General features: G+C 42.9%; 1 pseudogene; it reads right to left on the bottom strand.

The window, feature by feature from the left end:
• Positions 1 to 20,295: 20,295 nt before the first annotated feature.
• On the bottom strand, positions 20,296 to 20,637 carry LOC122683663 (annotated as a pseudogene).
• Between the last annotated feature and the right edge of the window lie 1,214 nt (positions 20,638 to 21,851).

Raw genomic sequence — 21,851 nt, 5'->3', positions numbered from 1 at the left:
CCTGGTTTTCAGCTAGCTGTCTGTCTCCCCGGAATGTGATGGGCAGGTTTGGGGGCAGCTGCCCGACATGCCCGATAGGATCCCCCTGGTACCTGGGTTAGGGGCGGGCGTGGAGGTGTGACACACCCCAGAAAGTAGCAGAGTTCATGCAGCTTGAGGTCAGCTTTACAGAAGAAGGAGACAGAGAGAAACTGGCAGAGAAATTGCTTCCCACCCGCCACCCCCGCCATCTTTCCTGTGACGCTATGGTTCCCAATGACCCAGAGTCAAGGTGATGCTGTGGCCATCTTGGTAACAGCCTTCGATTTGTTCCCTCCTTCTTCGTTTCATTCTGCTTTCCCCTTCATTCACGAAAGCCTCCACAGGATGAGCTTTGCCTCAGGGCTCTCTTTTCCAGGGAAGTCAGCCAGAATAACAGCAGCGAACGGACCCGGATGTCATTTTGGTTCAGAGGTGGGTTCACAAGGGAAGCCAGCATAGCTAAGGGGAGTGGAATTAAAGCCTCCAACAGGAGAGCTTTTAGCTCAGTTTGCTGCCCAAGCAGCAAGAGCCCTTTGACTGCATTTTGAGAGGATTGAGATGAACAACCATGACTGGGGCTCCCTCCTTCAAGAGGTACTGGCAAGCTGCCTGTGGCTCTGGGCTGGGTCAGGTTGCCACACCTCCTGGGCTCATCTTCAGGTGACCCCTTCAGCTCAGCACTCCCTTCCCATCTGCATTGTATGCATCTCCAGCTCAGCTCTAATTAGCAACCTGCTAACGTTTTCTCCATGTTGTTTTTGTTGCATTTTAAACAGGCTGAACTGCTTGTTTGCTCTGTTCCAGTTTTGTTGTTGTTTTTCGGTCACTAAATCATGTCCCAGTCTTTGTGACCCCATGGATTGCAGCACACCAGACTCCTTTGTCCTCCACTGTCTCCCGGAGTTGGCTCAAATTCATGTCCATTCAGTTGGTGATGTTATCTAATCATTTCATCCTCTGCCGCCCTCTTCTCCTTTTGCCCTTAGCCTTATTGTTTTTTTTTGGTAAGGACTTAGGTTACAAAGTTGCATAGGTTTGGCGTGGTCTGCCCAACCCTATTTTTCTCATAAACTGTCATTTTAGTGCCTGATTTTTGAGAAGGTGAGGGTGTGTTCAGGTATGCTTATGTTGCAATCCAGCAGAAGTGTCCTTGTCTCTTTGCAAGTAAACAGGAAGCAAAGACTTGTTGAGTAAAATGCATTTAAAATATTTCTTGGGTTATGGAAAGTGACTTATTCAACTTTTTTAAACCTTTCTGTTTATGTCAGGGAAGATTTAAAGCTCTCATCTTGCAGCTGATTAAAAAAATGGTTTTTCCACATTTGAGTTGGTTTTAATGAGGTGGATGAACCTAGAGCCTATTATACAGAGTGAAGTCAGAAAGAGACAAAGAAATATCATCTATATGCATGTATACATGGAATCTAGAAAAATGGTCCTAATGAACCTGTTTGCAAGGCAGCAATGGAGATACAGACTTAGAGAACAGGCTTGTGGACACAGTGGGGGGTAAAAGGGATGATTTGAGAGAGTAGCATGGAAACATATACATTACCATATGTAAAGGAGATAGCCAGTGTGAATTTGCTGTCTGATGCATGGAGCAAACCAGTGTTCTGTGACAACCTAGAGGGGTGGGATGGGGTGGGTGGTGGGAGAGAGGTTCAAGAGGGAGGGGACATATGTATACCTGTGGCTCATTCATGTTGATATCAGTATGGCAGAAACCAACGCAATCTTGTAAAGCAATTATCCTTCAATTAAAAATACATAAAAAAATTTTAAATGCCCTCCGAAATAGAATTTCCCCACGACAACGGTGCATCTCTGGATAACAGGGGCTGAATATCTTTGCCCCTTGCTGTACCCTGGGATGCTGGACTCAGTGGGTTACATACATTGTCACTTTCCTGCCATCTGGCTCCCTGTTGGGTCCAGCCAGTGGGACGCAAATGAGGGGAAAGGTAGATGGGCGAAGGGTGAGGTGGGGCACCCACAATTTTGTTAACCTTCTAGGTTTATGGGTGCCACCTAGTTCTTGCTGTGATCCTGCTGGCTAGGCAATTTTCTTTGAAGGTTTGTGTATTTGCCAACCTTCAGTAGGTGAATGAGTAAAGCAACTCATTAACTCTTTGCTCTGTTCATCCTTGACTAATAAGAAATTCATAAGAAATAGGAGAGGGAGATATTTCACTATGTCTTTAAATAAGAGTGAAGAGCACCTCCTCTTTGGCAAATGAATATCTGGAAAAAATGACACTAAAAAATACATTTGGAAAAGTGCCATTTTGCACATGATTCCATCTGTCTTTTGATGATTCAGAGGTCTTTCAGTAGACAGCAGTGTCTCAAGAGCCATAGTCACGTAACAATTATAATAGTACTAAAGATGTATGGAAATTCTGGTTAATAGAAAACCAGAGAGTAGGGTCTTCTATACTTTGGGTAAAATAATCCTGTGTCTACTATAAAAATTCCCTGTGAACACTGCTAAGTTACAAATAAAATGGAAGTACAGCAAAAGGACTCCACAATAGGTTTTCCTCTTTTTAAATAACATCAGAAAGATTTGTTGATTCTCTCCCATGTTACAGACACCATTAAGGTGTGTTTATCAAATTTCCTTTCATCTCCAGGGCGGCCCAACAAATCGGGTTCTATTATCTCTGTTTTATAGATGAGGAAACAGGCTCCGAAGAATTCAGTTAACAAGTCCAAGATCACACACCTGGGTAGGGGCAAAGCCTGAATTAGAAGCCAGGTCTGTTTGATTCCAAAGTCCAAACTCTTGCTCTAGAACAACTGTCATTTCAAGGAATGGGAATTTGAGAATTCACTTCTTGGCTTCTCTGACCTTTCATGGAGGAGGAAGTTCAACCCAGCTGGTGATGGCAACCACTGCTTTCTTCCTTTGTTTTTTCCTCCTAGGCAGAACTGATTCTTATGAATCAGGCCTTGTGGTCTGTCATTACCCACTGCAACAGCATAATGCACCAACATTAGTCAGCAAGACTAATTCTTCATGGTAATGGCAGCAGCCGCTGGGCTGGGAGACCCCACGGTTGAACTTTTCACCTGAGGAAATGGTAGGAAGCCATTTTTTTTTTCAGGTGATCACTTACAATGCTGTGTATTAAATTATAGCACTTCAGAACTGGAAGGGAATGCTTATAATGAAATCAATAATTTTTACTTACTCCTGAAAACCCTTCTGAAAATGTAGACTACACTTGGCAGGCAAGGAAAAAAAGCAATCTTTATTTTTCATGTCCCATAAACAAGGCAACAAACTCTGCGTGAGAAGGTAAAATAAAGGCTTATTTCACATCCCTGAGACTTATATCTGAGTAGGTGTTAGATTCTGAAGGGTGACTCAGACTTGCGAAGTTAATTCGGGCTAGCTGAGTGGCTGTGGAAGGCCGTGGGGGAGAGCCTGGCCGAAGGAGTTGTGTTGGCGGGCATCCATCCACATGTCCCTTGCTTAGAGCCTGCTGTGGTTGACAAGCCAGTGAAGCAGCAGAGGTTTTGAGAGCAAGGGTGCTGAAGAGAGACTGCCTGGGTTCCCATCCTGACCCCCTCTGTGCCTCAATTTCTATTCTTGTCAGTAACAAGCATGTGCACCTGAGGGATTGCTTGGAGCCTTGAGTCACATAGGTGAGGAACCCAAATCAGTACTTTGAACTGGGTTAAACCATATATGTGTCAGTGACCATGATTACAAGTCTCAGTTTTCAGAGGCTCAGAGAAGTGAATCAATTTGTCTAAGGCCACACAGCTAGCAAAACTCCACGGACAGAAGAGCCTGGTGGGCTTCAGTCCATGGAGGGGTTGCAAAGAATTGGACATGAGTGAGCACACACACACACACACACACACACACACACAGAGCTAGCAAGGGAATGAATTGTGACCTGACCCAGGTCTCCCGAAATCCAAAGCTCATCCCTCTGTCCTGGGCAGAGAAAAGTGACTGGGGAGAGCTGCTGTAAAGACTGAGGATGCTCAGCTGACATCCTTGGGCTGATACTTCATGTCTTAGGGAGGGGATACTCTCAAGAGGCAATCCCAGGGGCTGCCGGGACAGGTGGATGGTATGGAGCCCCTCATTTTGGAACTGCCCAGGGCATCAGGGAATGAGTTTGTGGTGCCAAAGGCAAAAGTCAGAGCTGAAATCCAGACCCATCTGAGATCCCACTCAAAAGAATTCGGCAGACACACAGTTTGATGATCAGGAGACAAATGAGTGGGTTCTGGCAATTTTCCTGGCAGAGGGCTATGAAGGATAAAAGACCTGCAGAATCTATTTGATGTGCTATTTGCTCAGTGTTCTGTCTTTTAGTTCCTCGAACAGTGCCTGGAGCATTCTTGGCGCTCACTGAATATTTATTAAACAAATGGATGAAGGGATGGAGGCAGGGAAGAAAGTGAAAGTGTCTGTCACTGCCGTATCTGACACTTCGCGACCCCATGGACTGTAGCCCACCAGGCTCCTCTGTCCATGAAATTCTCCAGGCAAGAATACTGGAGTGGGAGTGGAGAAGAATACATTCTCTTCTCCAGGAGCAGAGCTTTAAGGAACCTCACCCGGTATCTCCAGGCTGGGGCCAAATGTGAGCCCCGGGGCAGCTGGCGGCAAAGCTGGGTGTGTTAAAGGGCAGGCTCTCTCCAGCCTCTCACACTTCCCCTTTGCCTTCTCCCCCAGCGTGGGTGGAAGTACTTAGATCCACCCATCGGGGACCATGGGGGCTTTCAGGACACCCAAGGAGGGTGAACCCCTGGCGTGTCCATTTTCACTTCCTAGGTTTGAAAGATTCCTGGAGCCTTAATAAAAAGCACATCGTGCATCCAGCTGGAGATGGTGGTGGAGCAGCATTTGGGAGGCTGTTTCAGTAAGGCAGGTGAGAACCACGAGGGCTGGAATTCAAACACAGGTGGTGAGGATGGCCTGGAGGTGATGTGTTCTGGAAATATTTGAAGGGAGGATCGTCAGCACTTATTGGACTCATCACATCCTGCCCTGAGGCCTTAGATGTCCCCGAATAAAGTGAGTTTATAGTTTCCAGCTGAGAATGCTGGCGAGACACCAGCTATTGCTAGGAACTGGCTTTTTTAGAATGGCCACTATACTCGTTGACTTTGAATTTCTGGGTACCCATTTGTTTGGTTCTGCAGTGTGTTTCTTTCCATACTTTATAAAGACCTGTTGAAATGGCATTTAATTCAGAGCTTTTGCACCTATGAAGTCACTGTAGCTTTTTCCTACTAACCTAGCACTGAAGCCCCTCTCCGTCTCTCTCTCTCTCTTCCCCTCCCTCTCCTTCCACCATCTTTCTGCTTTAGCCATAACTGGCTCCACATGTGAAAGTGTTAGTCACTCAGTTGTGTCTGACTCTTTGCGACCCCGTGGACTGTAGCTTGCTAGGCTCCTCTGTCCGTGGAATTCTCCAGGCAAGAATACTGGAGTGGGTGGCCATTCCCTTCTTCAGGGCTTCACATATTGCAGGACATCCTGACCTATAACTTTGATTCTAATCCCAGGAAGGGACAACTTGTGTAGCTCAGCGGTACCCTGAAAATGCTTTCATGGTTCCTTAGCCCCTATCCCTGGGGCGGCAGGAGATAGAGGCACCCGTATCTAAAGGTAAAGGGTAAAATTCATGTCTGGTGTCAGCACCCCTGTCGTTCTAAAGGCAGGTTCTCACTCGTTCCTGTGCTCCTCCCATGAATTCTCCAGCGCTTTCCTCCACCTGGGAAGCCTCCTCAGGGTAGCGCTGCAATCTCTAACAGCTTCAGGGCCTGCCCTTGCTCTGGGGAGTGACATCTGCTTGCCCGGAATTGTCCGCCCATCCCAGGACAGTCGCTCGGAACAAGGTGGAGGGCAGACCACGCTCAGTCCACCTATAGATCTATTTTGTGTCATCTTCTACAGACTTGCCCCTTTTCCATTACTAGTTTTCTGTAAAAAAAAAAAAAAGTGAAAATGTTAGTTGTTAAGTTGTGTCCAGCTCTTCACGAACCCATGGACTGTAGCCCACCAGGCTCTTCTGTCCACAAGATTTCCTAGGCAAGAATACTGGAGTGAGTTACCATTTCCTTCTCCAGGGGATCTTCCCAATCCAGGGATTGAACCCGGGTCTCCTGCATTGTAGGCTATTCTTTACCGTCTGAGCTACCAATTTTCCATGCTTGGTTCCAATCTAGAGGCTCTTCTGATCTGCACCTTCCTGCTCCCTTGGACTCCTGAGTGCAGGCTTCCTGGACACGACTCTACCCAGGTTCTGACCTAGGCTCACTGCCCAGCTTCGACCTCTGTATGCCACTCCCCAGCTTGGAACCTTCTCTGTGCCGTCTGCTTTGGTCTGGGGACCCCAGTGTTTGTCAAGCCATTGCCCTTTCCCTATTGGTCCTGTCGTGCAGTTCTTCATGTCCCCAGATGGCATGAAGCTGTTTGCCCCTACTCGAGTCCGTTTGGCTAAAAGGAGGTGTGCCCTAGTTCCTGCATTGCTATGTAGGACACCCCTTCTGGGCACCTTTCAGTCATTCCAGGATTTGGGCCTGAGATTTCTAAACTCTGCCTCTTCCATCACTCACCAGAACATGAAGCTCTAACTTACACGGAAATTTCATACAGTGAACTCAGCTTCATGGATCACACCTTAAGAGAGATATAAGCTGTGCTCATTGGTCTGTGTACAAGGAGTGCATCTGCTTACTTGAGTACCTCCTATTTTCTCTCTTGGAGGGTGTGCATGCATGCTAAGTTGCCTCCGTTGTGTCCAACTCTTTGAGACCTTGTGGACCGTAGCCCACCAGGCTCCTCTGTTGATGGGGATTCTCCAGGCAAGAATACTGGAGTGGGTTGTCAAGTCCTCCTCCAGGGGATCTTCCTGACCCAGGGCTGGAACCCCCGTCTCTTGTGTCCCCTGCATTCACACGTGGGTTCTTTACCACTGGCACCCCCTGGGACAGGAGTTACTTTTTTGCTTCAATTACCTGGTAATATCACCAAAGTCACCACTTACATTATAATGCAGCCAAGAATCAGCTTAGAGACAATGAATGCTATTAGTGATTACTGAAAGATGACTCTTTTTGTGCAGCGGAAGCAGTATTATGGAAAATATTCTTGTGTTTCATCTTCTGTACTTTTGGATGTTGCTTTGTCCCTGATCAGCCCAAGGAAGGCACCTGCCTCATGGGTGTGCTGCTAGGGTGACTGATAGGGATTTGTTGACATTACAACAGAGATGTCAAGGGAAATTAGAAAGAATTAAAATGCATCCTGTGACACTCTAAAGTTTTTCCTGCCAAACTGTAAGCTTGAGGATTTTGCTGCAAGAGGATTCCCAAGTTGACGTATCAGTTTCTGAAACCCAGCCCTTCTGTTTCTGAAGAAATAGACATGGGGTCTTCCCCCTATCCTGCACTTCATTGAGGAATAATTGACAATTAAAAATTACATGTATTTAAGGTGGAATTATATGTATTTAAGGTATACAATTGATGATTTTACATATGTATACATTGTGGAATGATCACCGTAATCAAGTTAATTAACATATACATTACCTCACGCAATTACTTCTTTGTGTGTGTGCTGAGAACATTTAAGTTATACCCTTCTAAACAAGTTTCAAGTTACAATTTTTCTATTTCTGAGCTTCCTGGTGGCTCAGATGGTAAAGAATCTGCTTGCAGTGCAGGAGACCTGGGATTGATCCCTGGGTTGGAAAGATCCCCTGGAGAAGGGAATGACTGCCTACTCCAGTATTCTTGTCTGGAGAATTCCATGGACAGAGGAGTCCGGTGAGCTTACAGCTGAGAATATTTAAGATATACCCTCCTGGACATACATATACCTATGGCTGATTCACTTTAGTGTTTGGCAGAAACTGACAAAATTCCGTAAAGTAATTATCCTTCAACTAAAAAATAAATTTAAAAAATAGTTATATCCTCCTAAGCAAGTTTAAAGTTACAAAAGTTTCAGTATTGTTAGTTATAGTCACCCCACTGTGCATTAGATCCCCAGAACTTATTCATCTTGCATAACTAAAACTTCATATCCCTGACCAACATCTTCCTCTTTCTCCCTCCACCAGCTCCTGCCAACTACCATTCTACTCCCCATTTTAGATTCCATGCATAAGTCCATTCATGCAGTATTTGTCTTTGTGCATCTAAACTTATTTCACTTAGCGTTACGTTTTCTAGGTTTACTTATGATCTCACAAATGGCAGGATTTCTCTTTCTTTTTGAAGGCTGAATAATATTCCACCATGCATGCATGAGCTTCCCAGCTGGCTCAGCAGTAAAGAACTTGCCTGCCACTGCAGATGTGGGTTCAATCCTGGGTTGGGAAGATGCCTTGGAGGAGGAAAGGGCAACCCACTCCAGTATTCTTGCCTGAAAAATCCCATGGACAGAGGAGCCTGGTGGGCTACAGTCCATGGGGTTGCAAAAGAGACATGACTGAGTGACTGAACACACACACAAAGCACGTTGTTTTAGAACGCATTTGCTTGTCAGTGAACACTTAGGTTGTTTATGGATTGTGTCTATATTGAACAATGCTGGCAATGAATATGAGGGTGCCGATATCACTTCAATATCTTGATTTCAGTTGTTTTGGGTTTGTGCCCAGAAGTGGGATTGCTGAATCATCTGATGATTCTATTTTTAATCTTTTGTGGAACCTCCATACAGTTTCCATAGTGGCTGTACTGATTTACATTACATCACATCTACATTGCAATATATTCCTACCAATGTTGTGCAAGAGTTCCCTTTTCTCTATTTGATCTCCATCACCTCTTTCTGGGAGAGAATCCAGAGAAAGGATGGGAGTTATATATTGACAAATTGAAGAGATGCAGAAAGTGTGGGCCTTTTACTCCAACTTTATCTTTGGAGCTGTGGGAGCAGACCGTCTTGTAGATGCTCCATGATGAGCATGGGGACCTCCCCATCAAAGTAAACTAAGAAACACAGACTGGACTGGGATTTCATTAGCCTGAGTTTCTCTGGATTCTGGAGGAGCATGCATGGGGCTCAGAATTTCCTTCTGGCTTCTGCTGGTGGGAGCAGGAGGGGAATGCAGAAGGGAGCTGAGTTTGGGGCCATCAGGTCAGCCCAGGTCTCCCTGTGGTGAGGGGGTAGATGGTCCTTTAGCAGAGGCCAGGATGGACCACTCAGGCTACAGATGAAAGGACAATTTGCTGACAACTCCAATGCTCCGCTGACTGAGGGACTGGGAGGCAGGTCAGCAAGAAGGGAACGCCTGACCAGGTGTTACTAATGGTTCATTTGACCTGAAGAAGGAAGCTGAGAGTATGGTACACATGATCACATTGTCGTTAATCACATAATCTGGAAAGTTGTGCTTTACGACTTGATGGTGGTCGCATGGTTGCTAGAATTATCATCTTGACTTGTTCTCTGCCGCTTCTCAATTTTTTAAGATGTATTTTATTGTGAGAAAGTTAGTTTTATAAAAAGGAAAAAAGAAAGCTATTTTAAAAAATAAATAACAGTGACTTCCTGGGTGATCCAATGGTTAAGACGTCACTTTCCAATGCAGGGGGTGTGGGTTCAATCCCTGGGTGGGGAGGATCCCCAGGAGGAGGGCACAGCAACCCACTCCAGTATTCTTGCCTGGAGAATCCCATGAACAGAGGAGCCTGGTGGGCTACAGTTCATGGGGTTGCAAAGAGTTGAACACAACTGAAGTGACTTAGCACACAAGCACACATCTCCAGGGACTCTTCCCAACCCAGGGATCGAAACTGTGTCTCAGGCATCTCCTGCAATAGCAGGTGGGTTCTTACCACTAGTGCTACCCAGGAAGCCCGAACATCATATACATGCATATGAATATTTAGAGGCCTAAGTATGTAAATACACTTACAGGCATTTCACCTCTGCAGTTTGTCTTTTGTACTCGCTCCATCTCCTGGAAAGCCTTGTCTCTTAACTGACATAACTCCAATTCGTTTTTTACATGGCTCTATAACATTCTATGGTGTTGTCATATGATAATTTATTCATCCATCTGTGAGACTTCTGAACATTTCTTTTTGCTTGATTCTTAGAGGTGGTGGCTATTTGGCTACTGTCATTTGAAAGCTTACTACATGTTCTATATTTCAAGTAAGTTTAGCAATTAAGTTTTATTAATCTGATAATGTTAACACACCTAGACTTTTATCCACTTACTTCTAATGACATTCAAATGTGTTACTATTCTATTTTAGGGCCAAGAGAATGGTCCTTGATTAATGTGAATGCTATGGAGGAAAATGATAAGAGAATTAATGATTACATATTTGAAAATATTATGTAAAACAAATTTCAGTTTCATTCGCGGTTCCTAAAAAATTCTTTAATAAGACGTGTGTAAGGAATTTCTCTGGAGATATTAAATCTAGGCCACAATCAAGAAGGTGGTGACTTCAATTTGAATTAATCCATTTCAAAAAATGAGCTTGATCTTCAGAAGACAATGAAGTTTTTATAGTCTAATTGGAAATTTCATTGCAGTCATTGCATATAGTATTTTGCATTCAGATGTAGGTCATATCTGATTTTTAGAGATTAGTAAGGTACTATTACTTACTAGTGAAAGAGGAGAATGAAAAAGTTGGCTTAAAGCTTGACATTCAGAAAACTAAGATCATGGCATCTGGTCCCATCACTTCATGGCAGATAGATGGGGAAACAGTGGAAACAGTGACAGACTTTATTTTTCTGGGCTCCAAAATCACTGCAGATGGTGATTGCAGCAATGAAATTAAAAGACACTTACTCCTTGGAAGGAAAGTTATGACCAACCTAGACAGTATATTAAAAAGCAGAGACATTACTTTGCCAACAAAGGTCCACCTAGTCAAGGCTATGGTTTTTCCAGTGGTCATGTGTGGATGTGAGAGTTGGACTATAAAGAAAGCTGAGTGCCGAAAAATTGATGCTTTTGAACTGTGGTGTTGGAGAAGACTCTTGAGAGTCCCTTGGACTGCAAGGAGATCCAAACTGTCCATCCTAAAGGAGATCAGTCCTGGGTGTTCATTGGAAGGTCTGATGTTGAACCTGAAACTCCAATACTTTGGCCACTTGATGCGTAGAGCTGGCTCATTTGAGAAGACCCTGCTGCTGGGAAAGATTGAGGGCAGGAGGAGAAGGGGACAACAGAGGATGAGATGGTTGGATGGCATCATTGACTCGATGGACATGAGTTTGGATGGACTCTGGGAGTTGGTGATGGACAGGGAGGCCTGGCGTGCTGTGGTTCATGGGGTCGCAAAGGGTTGGACACGACTGAGTGACTGAACTGAACTGAAGGTACTATTAGCTTCTCATTGTCAAGCTCTTCTTGATTTTTCTAGCAATTAGCTTATGCTCAAAAGATTTGAGTTACATCACCAATACTCAAACAAGGTAACTCTTCTCTATATATCTAAATCTTTTGGACAGGTTCAGTTCTGTTGCTCAGTCATGTCCGATTCTTTGCGACCTCATGGACTGCACGCAGCACACCAGGCCTCCCTGTCCTTCACCAACTCCCAGAGTCCATCCAAACCCATGTCCATCGAGTCGATGATGCCATCTAACCATCTCATCCTCTGTGGTCCCTCCTCCTCCTGCCTTCAATCTTTCCCAGCATCAGGGTCTTTTCCAATGAGTCAGTTTTTTGTATCAGGTGGCTGAAGTATTGGAGCTTCAACTTCAGCATCAGTCCTTCCAATGAATACTCGGGACTGATTTCCTTCAGGATTGGCTGGTTTGATCTCCTTGCAGTTCAAGGGACTCTCAAGAGTCTTCTCCAACAACACAGTTCAAAAGCATCAATTCTTTGGCACTCAGCTGTCTCTATGGTCCATCTCTCACATTCACACATGACTACTGGAAAAACCATAGCTTTGACTAAGGTTCGGTTCAGTTCAGTTCAGTTCAGTCACTCAGTCATGTCCGACTGTTTGTGACCCCATGAATCAAAGCACGCCAGGCCTCCCTGTCCATCACCAACTCTTGGAGTTTACTCAAACTCATGCCCATTGAGTCGGTGATGACATCAAGCCATCTCATCCTCTGTCATCCCCTTCTCCTCCTGCCCCCAATCCCTCCCAGCATCAGGGTCTTTTCCAATGAGTCAACTCTTTGCATGAGGTGGTCAAAGTACTGGAGTTTCAGCTTCAGCATCAGTCCTTCCAATGAACACCCAGGACTGATCTCCCTTAGGATGGACTGGTTGGATCTCCTTGCAGTCCAAGGGACTCTCAAGAGTCTTCTCCAACACCACAGTTCAAAAGCAACAGTTTTTTGGTGCTCAGCTTTCTTCACAGTCCAACTCTTACGGCCATACATGACCACTGGAAAAACCATAGCCTTGACCAGATGGACCTTTGTTGGCAAAGTAATGTCTAAGATTATATACATCTAAAAAATAAGAAGTAAAAATGTTAGTCACTAAGTTGTGTCCAACTCTTTGGGACCCCATGGGTTGTAGACCACCAGGCTCCTCTGTCCCTGGAATTCTCCAGGCAAGAATACTGGAGTGGGTTGCCGTGCCCTCTTCCAGGGGAATTTTCTGACCCAGGGATCAAACTTGCATCTCTAAAGCCTCCTGCTTTTGCAGGCAAGCTCTTTACCATTGGCACCACTTGGGAAGCCCACGGGAGTGGGTAGCCATTCCCTTCTCTTCCCAAAGGATCTTCCCAAAGCAGGGATTGAACTGTCCTGAACTGTAGGTGAATTCTTTAAGATATGAACCACCACCAGGGAAGCCCATATACATCTAAACTCTTTTAATTTTTTTTTTTTTTTGGCCATTTTTGGGTTGTGAATTTCTGTTTGATGGTGGGTGAAGATGATCCTGTTTATTTAACTTGATAAGAATTTAAAATCATGTCAACTAAACAAGATTAAAACCAATATTGCTTAGTTAACCCCCTGATGACAGTTTTTGAATCATTTCTATTATTTTAGCTGCAGGAAAGTGAGGTTGTTAGCCTGTTATACTTGCTTTAAATGTATAATTATGGCTTCTATTACAAACAGAAATTGTGAAACATACTCATCCACTGCCATAAACTTTTGACTATTAAAAACAAACACACAAGAAAACTTTTCACCCTGAAGCTTAAGTTTAAAACCAGGTGTGAGGGCAAAGAAGTTTGCTAATGCTGGAACACGGGCTTTTAGTCACATGGAAAATTTGCAGTACATAATGGATAAAGTTGACTTTAAAAAAAATCACTTTCTTTTTTGTAGGAAATAGAACCAGAGTTACCTGAAAATCTGCCTCAGGTAACTGCAACAGTCATTTGACTCTAGACAGAAGCCAGAGCATCCTTAATACACAATCTATAGACTTAAGTCAAAGGGAAATTGAAGGTTAGGTAAAGCTAACAGCCTGTAGAGAGTGGCAGGGTCCCCTTTGTAATAACAGTGCTTAATCACTACCTTTGCCTTCTGGATGTTTTTCTACTATTGCGTCTCATCTCCAAGGCAGGCCAGGGAAGGTGGGATGCAGGCAGCTGTGGTGAGAGATTTGATGTAAGAGAGCTTTCTCCACACCCACACATCCCTCCCCAGCGTGGGCTGAGTTCCGGCCAGCCAGCCTTTCCTGACCTCCAAGCTGACTCAGCCAGTGCTGGTAACCTAGTCATATTCCCCGTCTCTGAATTCTGTCCCACAGGCTGGGCTGGTTCCCAGTTCACTAGCACTGGGCCAGTCACCACCATTCTCTCGGGATCTTCAGGTGCTACGCAGAAGTGACCTTGGTATCATCTCCTCATCCTCCTTGCTTTGCTGCTGATGGGACTGAGGTCCAAGGAAGCTAAGAGTTTTGTGATCAGATCCTAAGTGGGTCCACATTTCCCATCCTCCATATCTGTGGGGCTCTCTCTACTACTTGCCTGCTGTTCTCCCTGCTGGAGCCCCATCTCTTTGGAATGACCAGAGTCCTCATCAAGCCAGTGACCCTCAGAAGAATTGCAGTCTTGACCAAGCTGAGTGCAAAATGGTCAGACACCTGTTGGGCTTCCTAGGTAGTGCAATGGTAAAGAATCTGCCTGCCAAGCTGGAGACAAGGGTTTGATCCCTGGCTTGGGAAGATCCCCTAGAGAAGGAAATGGCAACCCACTCCAGTATTCTTGCCTGGAGAATTCCATGGACAGAAGCTACATTCCATGAAGTCGCAAAGAGTTGGACATGAGTAAATGACTAACACTTTGAACAAAGACATGAAAAGATGCTTAGTAGCACTAATCATTGTGCTCACTCACTGTCTTGTCTGACTTTTTGCGACTCCATGGACTCTAGCCCGCCAGGCTCCTCTGTCCATGGTATTCTCCAGGCAAGAATACTGGAGTGGGTTGCCATTCCCTTCTCCAGGGGATCTTCTCAACCCAGGGACTGAACCCAGGTCTCCCACGTTGCAGGCAGATTCTTTACCATCTGAGCCATCAGGGAAGTCAGTGTGCTTGTTGGCTATTTGTAGATCTTTGTGTATAACTTGTTAGGCAAGATGGCTGTGTGGCAGGGTACTGAGGGTGCGGGGCTGCTTTGAATGAGATGACAAGCTGTCCTCTGGGGCCTGAGGCTCTGATGCTCCTGAGAGGATGATGCTGAGAGCACGGGGGTGAGCTGAAAGCAGTCCTTTTGCTTACATCACTGCTTCTCCTGTGGCATCCTGCCCTCCACATCTGCTCTAACATCACCAGCTTTCTCCACCCGCAATGCCCGTCTGTGCATCTCAAGAATATTTAGTGGGTGCTGCTGCCTCTGATTTCATTCAACGTTGAGTTTCTTGACTTGAGAGCTGTTCCATAGAGACAAAATATTATTACTGATACTTCTGGATCGTTAAGACTTCCAGCTGCATTGGCCTCTCTTTTCCTGTAATATTTTCATTACCCGAATGAAGGAAAACTGACTTCTAATTCTGGATAAGGGCTTCCCTGGTGGCTCAGTCAGTAAAGCATCTGCCTGCCATGCGGGGGACCTGGGTTTGATCCCTGGGTTGGGAAGATCCCCTGGAGGAGGGCAAGGCAACCCACTCCAGTATTCTGGCCTGGATATTGTCAAATTATAACAACTCCAGGAGGATGTAGGTAGATTTAAATTGCTTTTAGATAGTTTAAATTCTGGTTGGGTGTAAATTAATTCCAAAAGTTTATTCTTTAATTAAAAAAAAAACAAACAGAAAGTGAACTACATATTTACCTTCTTTTCCTGGAACTTCCCTAAGAAAACGAGAGGGGGAGTGCCAGGTACCAGTAGTGAATGAAATCAAGGCTCTCTTGGAAATACAGGGTTATTATTATAAGAATTAATCACTATGTTTTAAATGAAAGATGTAAGCAAACCTTTGCTGGAAGCAGCATCTGAAGTCCCTTTTCATTAATGTTATTCATCTCATCAAAGAGAATCTTCATTCAAATTATTTTCAAAGTTTCCCTGTTGGTTTCCATGAGATGCCACAGGTTATTCTGTAAAAGGAAATACTAGCCATAGATTTATTTTTTTGCCCTTAAATTGTATTTAAAAATTAGATGTGAGAAGACTGTTTAAGGCATCTGAGATTCCATCCATCACTGACAAGGAGACAACCTTTTATTGACTTACTGTCAAATTGGCATGAGTGTGCTTTGAAGATCACTCATCTGTGCTATGTATCCTGTCTCTCAATTTCAATACGTATTAATCTTGTTATTCCATGCATTAAGGGTGTCAACCAATTTCATTACTCAAATTCACTTCCCAAGATCTACTACTGACAGAGACGTTTAAATGGAAAAATGAGATATTATTGTGGTACTCAGACTGCTTCTACTGTAAATGAGCTGAAACAGGAACACTTTAAAGAAAATATTAATAATCACAGTCTTTGGTTTCTCTAAAAGATGCTGAAGATAAGCTACACATTTCAGAAGAGCCTAATTCATGACTAACCAAACATTACACCACCTTTGGTATAATCACATCTCTGCCTTTGCTATGGTGTACCCATAATAAATAGAAATTTACATGTTATAAATGGCAATGAGAATAAAATAGGCACAATTGGAGTACTGCATAGTTGCTGAGGTCCTGGGATTTAGTATAAGAAAATGAGTTCAAATCCAGACTTCTGCTATTTACTCTTACTTCAAGTGTTATTTAATCTCACTAAACTTTTGTCCTCTCATTTATAGACTGAAAAACTCGGTAGCAGATACATGAAAAGGTTGTTTTGAGGGCAGCTGTAATGTGTTTCAGACAGAGTCTGGTATGTAATAATGGCCTGAGCAGATAGGCTATTGTTATTAGTTATTCACATTGCTTCTTATATCAAGACTGGATATAGCAACATCATTCTTCCTTCTAGCAGTGTATTAAAAATTAAAAATTTTATTTTCCAATTTATTTTTTTGGTCTATTACAAAGTTTACAAATTTCAGATAAATTTGGGATCATTTTTGTAGCAACTCAAGTTAATATTTTATCTTAACTCCTGTCAGGATTTGAGAGTATTTCTCGGTCAAAGGATCGTGGGAAGGTGTGGGTGACATCAGCTATCATTTACTTATATTAAGATTTAAAAAATTGCTAAATGCAGTAAGAAGATTGGAAAATGACTTGCATAGTCATTATATATCATTTTTGATTTAAGCAGGCTCATAGAGTTGGACATTCAAGTTGTTTCTCACATTTTGCTATAGTAGTGAAGGACATGCATAATTTGTAGAAAACAAAATTTAAAAAATAAAAAAATCAAACAAAACTGAGAACCCTTTCTAAATGGCTACAAAATAGACCCCAAAACTTGGAGATATAAAAAAGTGTGACTCATACGTGACTTGTGGGAATGTAAAATGGTTCAGCGACCATGGAAAGCAGCGTGGCAGTTCCTCAAAAATTAAACATAGACTTAGCACATGACCCAGCAATTCCACTCCAAGATCTATACTCCCCCAGACTGGAAACAGATGTTCAGACAGAAACTCATACATGAATGTTCATGGGAGCTCTATTCACAATATCCAAGTGGTGTGAACAACCCAAATATCCAGAAAGAGATCAGTGAATAAACAAATTGTGGTATATCCATGCAATGGAATATTATTTAGCCACAAAAATGAATGAAGCATTGATGCATGCTACAATGAAGTGCCTTGAAACCATGATGCTATGTTGCAGAAGTCAGACATAACTCCACATATTGTTTGATTTCATTTATAAAAAGTATCCAAAATAGGTAAAACCACAGAGACAGCAAGCTGATTAGCAGTGTCTCAGGGTTGAGGGGAAACAGAAAGAGGGTGACTGCTCATGAGTAGGGTGTTTCCCTTTGAAGGGATGAAAATATTCAGGAATTTGATGGTGCCGATGGTTGTACAACATTGTTACGGTCCTAAAATGACAATGAATCGTACACTTTAAAGTGGTTTAATTGATACATTTTCATGTTATGTGTATGCAATACAATTAAAAACAGAATTGCTCCATGGTACCCCCCCAAAATACCAATACATGAAGAACCTGTAATTGGAGATATGCTTTCAAATAATTTGTCTGCTTGATCTTGGAGTCATCTCACCCAAATTGCTTTTGGTCAAATGATTTCCTGCTGAACTCTGAGGAGTCCATTTTCAGCAAATAGTGTTAGGTCTTTTTGCCCCATCCTCCTGGACTAGACTTGATTGAAAAAGCATTTTGATGGAGATAAGAAATCTGTAGTTTAGCTGAGGGGCTGTCAAGGAAATCCATTTCCTAATAGTTGTCTGTTGTTCGTATTCTTCTTCTCAGTCCCTCTTTGACTTTTTCCCATTCCTCTGCATCTTTCCTTTAACTGTTGCTTGTATTTCAGGCTTTCCAAGAATACAGAACATTCTTTCGGTGATGCTTAGAGATGGAAGTGGGTGGTCTTGGTTTTTGTTAGATTGAGACAAGTCCTTAAAAACCTTCACTAGACATATTGGGCTCTGCTGAAGACCTTTTCACGCTTGGATTTATGTCCGTGGGCTTCTCTGGTGGCTCAGCTGGTGAAGAATCTGCCTGCAATGTGGGAGACCTGGGTTCGATCCCTGGGTTGGGAAGATCCCCTGGAGAGGGAAATGGCAACCCACTCCAGTATTCTTGCCTGGAGAATCCCATGGGCAGAGGAGCCTGGCGGGTTACAGTCCGTGGGGGTCGCAGAGAGTTAGACACGACTGAAGCGACTAAGCACGCACCAACAAAGTAAGATTTTTTTCCAATTGAACTGAAATCCTCACAATTAACCATTTTAAAGTACACAATTTAGTAGCAATCAGTACATTCACAGTGTCATGCAATTACCACTTCTCTCTGGTTTCAAAACATTTTCATTACTCCAGAATAACAGCCTGTACATTGACTATTCACTCACCATTCTACCCACCCAGCCAATCCCCTGGGAACCACTTATCTACCTTTATGGATTTTCCTTTTTTAGGTGTTTCATTTAAAAGATTCTTGTAACATGTAAACTTTTGTGCGTGACTTCTTTTACGGAGCATAATGTTTTCAAGGAGATTCAGTGTCGTAGCAAAGGTACATTATTTTTTTGTGAACCAGTGAAGTTGCTCAGTCGTGTCTGACTCTGCGATCCCATGGACTGTAGCCTACTAGGCTCCTTCATCCATGGAATTTTCCAGTCAAGGGTACTGGAGTGGGTTGTCATTTCCTTCTCCAGGGGATCTTCCTAACCCAGGGATCAAACCCAGGTCTCCTGCATTGCAGGCAGACACTTTATCATCTGAGCTACCAGGGAAGCATGGCTCAGTAATATTTTATTATCCCCTGGAGGAGGGCATGGCAACGCACTCCAGTATTCTTGCCTGGAGAATCCCTGTGGACAGAAGAGCCTGGAGGGTTGCAGTCCTTGAAGTTGCAAAGAGTCAGACACGACTGAGCGACTAAGCACATATAGATGTACCACAATTTGTTTATCCATTGACCTCTTTATGGACATTTGAGTTGTTTCCTTTTTTTGACTATTGCAAATACTGCTGCTGTGAACATTGGTGAACATATTTTTGTTTGAACACCTGTTTCTCAGTTCTTTCGGGTAAATACCTAGGAATAGGATTTCTGGATCATATGGTAATTTTGTGTTTAATTTTTTGAGGAATCACCAAATTGTTTTTCACAGTGGCTGCACCCACTGCAATTTTAGATTTCCACAAAATGCATAAGTGTTCTTATTTCTCTATGTCCTTGCCAACACTGATTTTTTTTGTTGTTGTTGGTATAGTCATTATAGGAGATGTCAAGAAGTAGCTCACTGTAGTTGAATTTTTATTTCCATATTGACCAATGTGATTTTCCAGGTGGCTCAGCAGTAAAGAATCAGCCTGCAGTGCAGGAGACGCAGGTTCAATCACTGGGTCAGGAAGATCCCCTGAAGGAGGGCATGGCAACCCACTCCAGTATTCTTGCCTGGAGAATCCCATGGACAGAGGAGTCTGGTGGGCTATGGTCCATAGGATCGCACAAAGTCGGACAGGACTGAAATGATTGAGCACGTACACATGTGATGATCAAAGATGTTGAAAATCTTTCCATGTGCTTGTTGGCCATTTATATATCTTGTTTGGAGCAATGTTATTCATATCTTTTGTCCAGGTTTTAATTGGGTTGTTTGTCTCTTTGTTGTTCAGTTGTAATAGTTTTTTATAATCTAGATGCTGTCTTTGCCAGATATATAATTTGCAAATATTTTGTCTTATTTTGTAGGTTGTCTTTTTGCTCTCTTGATAACATTCTCTGATGCACAAAATATTCTAATGTTTATAAAATTCAATTTTTTTAAAAAAAATTTGTGTTCCCCATCCTGAAACCCTCTTCAACCTCCCTCCCCATCCCATCCCTCTGGGTCATCCCAGTGCACCAGCCCTGAACACCCTGTCTCATGCATCGAACCTGGACTGGCGATCTATTTCACATATGATAATATATATGTTTCAATTCTAATTTTTTCTATAGTTGCTCTTCCTTTTGGCCTCATATCTTAGGTCCTATCACCGAATCCAAAGCCATAAAGATTTACCTCTGTGTTTTCTTCCAATAGCGTTTATTTTTAGACCTTATGCTTATTTAGGTCATTGATCAATTTTGAGTTAACTTTTTATTGTGGAGCAATAAGGGTCTGACTTTATTCTTTTGCATGCATTTATATACTTACCCCATAACATTTTGTTGAGGAGACTATTCTTTTCCCACTTATTTTTTTTTTTTTACAAATTCACAATTTTATTTACTTTTCAATAAGTTTAAATCCTCGAAGGGTACAGCATCACACTGATTCTGTGTCCAATGGTCTTAACAGGAAAGTTGCTTCAGAATTTGGCTTGAACCATGCCACTGTTTCCATGAACACAAGTTATCTTCTCTCAGATTACTCTGGTTTTATTAAGTTTTCCACCAGGAGTTTCTGTGTTGTTCTTTGCTTCGTGCACATAAGCACATCCCTTGCCTGGATAGAACTCAGTTTCATCTCGAGCACATACACCTTGGATTTTCAGGATAGCTGTGTGCTCCCTCTAGTTCTGTAGACCCCGCTTATAGCCAGCAAAAATGGCCTTGGATAACAGTCTTCTAGACACATTTGTCATTTTAGAAGTCCTGTTCTCAGCAGGCCTCCACAGGGTCCAAGGTGGCTAAAGAGCTCCCATTTATTGATCTTGTCACCCTTGTTGAAAGCACTTGAGTGTAGAGTTTTGGATTTATTTCTGGGCTATCATTTCTAGCCCATTGGTCTATAAGTCTATTGTTATGCTAGTACTATACTGTTTTGATTACTGCAGCTTTGAAGTCAGTTTTGAAATTGCAAAATGTGAATCTTCCAATTCTTTCTTCCTTTTTCAATATTGTTTGGACTATTCAGAGCCACTAGCAACTCTATATAGATTTGAGAATAACATTTCTGTTTCTTAAATAAAATGAAATTTTAAGAAGGGTTGTGTTTAATCAGGGCTTCCCTAATAGCTCAGTTGGTAAAGAATCCGTCTGCAATGCAGGAGACCCCAGTTTGATTCCTGGGTCGGGAAGATCTGTTGGAGAAGGGATAGGCTACCCACTCCAGTATTCTTGGGCTTCCCTTGTGGCTCAGCTGGTAAAGAATCTGCCTGCAATGAGGGAGACCTGGGTTTGATCCCTGGATTGGGAAGATCCCTGGAGAAAGAAAAGGCTACCCACTCCAGTATTCTGGCCTGGAGAATTCCATGGACTCTAAAGTCCATGGGGTTGCAAAAAGCTTAAAATCAGTAGAATGCTTTGGGTATACAGCAACTTTAGCAATATTAAGGCTTTCTGTACATGAATGCTGAATGGCTTTTTATTTATTTAGGTCTTCTTTAATTTCTTTCAATAATGTTTTATATAGTTTTCAGATGTACAAGTCTTTCAGCTATGTGCTTAGCTTCATTGCTTGGTTTTCATTCTTTTGGATACTATTGTAAATAGAATTGTTTTCTTAATTTCCTTTTTGGACTGTTCACTGATGATGTACAGAGACGCAGCTGATCTTGTGTGTTGGCTTTCTACCCTGAACTTTGCTGAATTTGCTCATTAGCTCTTGCAATTCTTTTTGTTGGATTCATTGGGATTTTCTGAATATGGAAACATGCCATCTGCAAATATAGTTTTAATTCTTACTTTCCAATTCGGATGTCTTTTGTTATTAATTTTTCCTGCCAAATTACTCCAGCTAAGACTTCCAGTACAGTATTAAATGGGAAAAAGACCAAGATGCCCATTTTCACCACTGCTATTCAACAGTCTACTGAGACTGATGGATTTTGCAGAACATGTTTTGTTTATTCTAATT

This window comes from Cervus elaphus, chromosome 25, assembly GCF_910594005.1.
Source record: "Cervus elaphus chromosome 25, mCerEla1.1, whole genome shotgun sequence".
NCBI lineage: Eukaryota > Metazoa > Chordata > Mammalia > Artiodactyla > Cervidae > Cervus > Cervus elaphus.
Note: the sequence above shows the minus strand (reverse complement) of the source record. Positions and strands in the feature narration are given on the sequence as shown.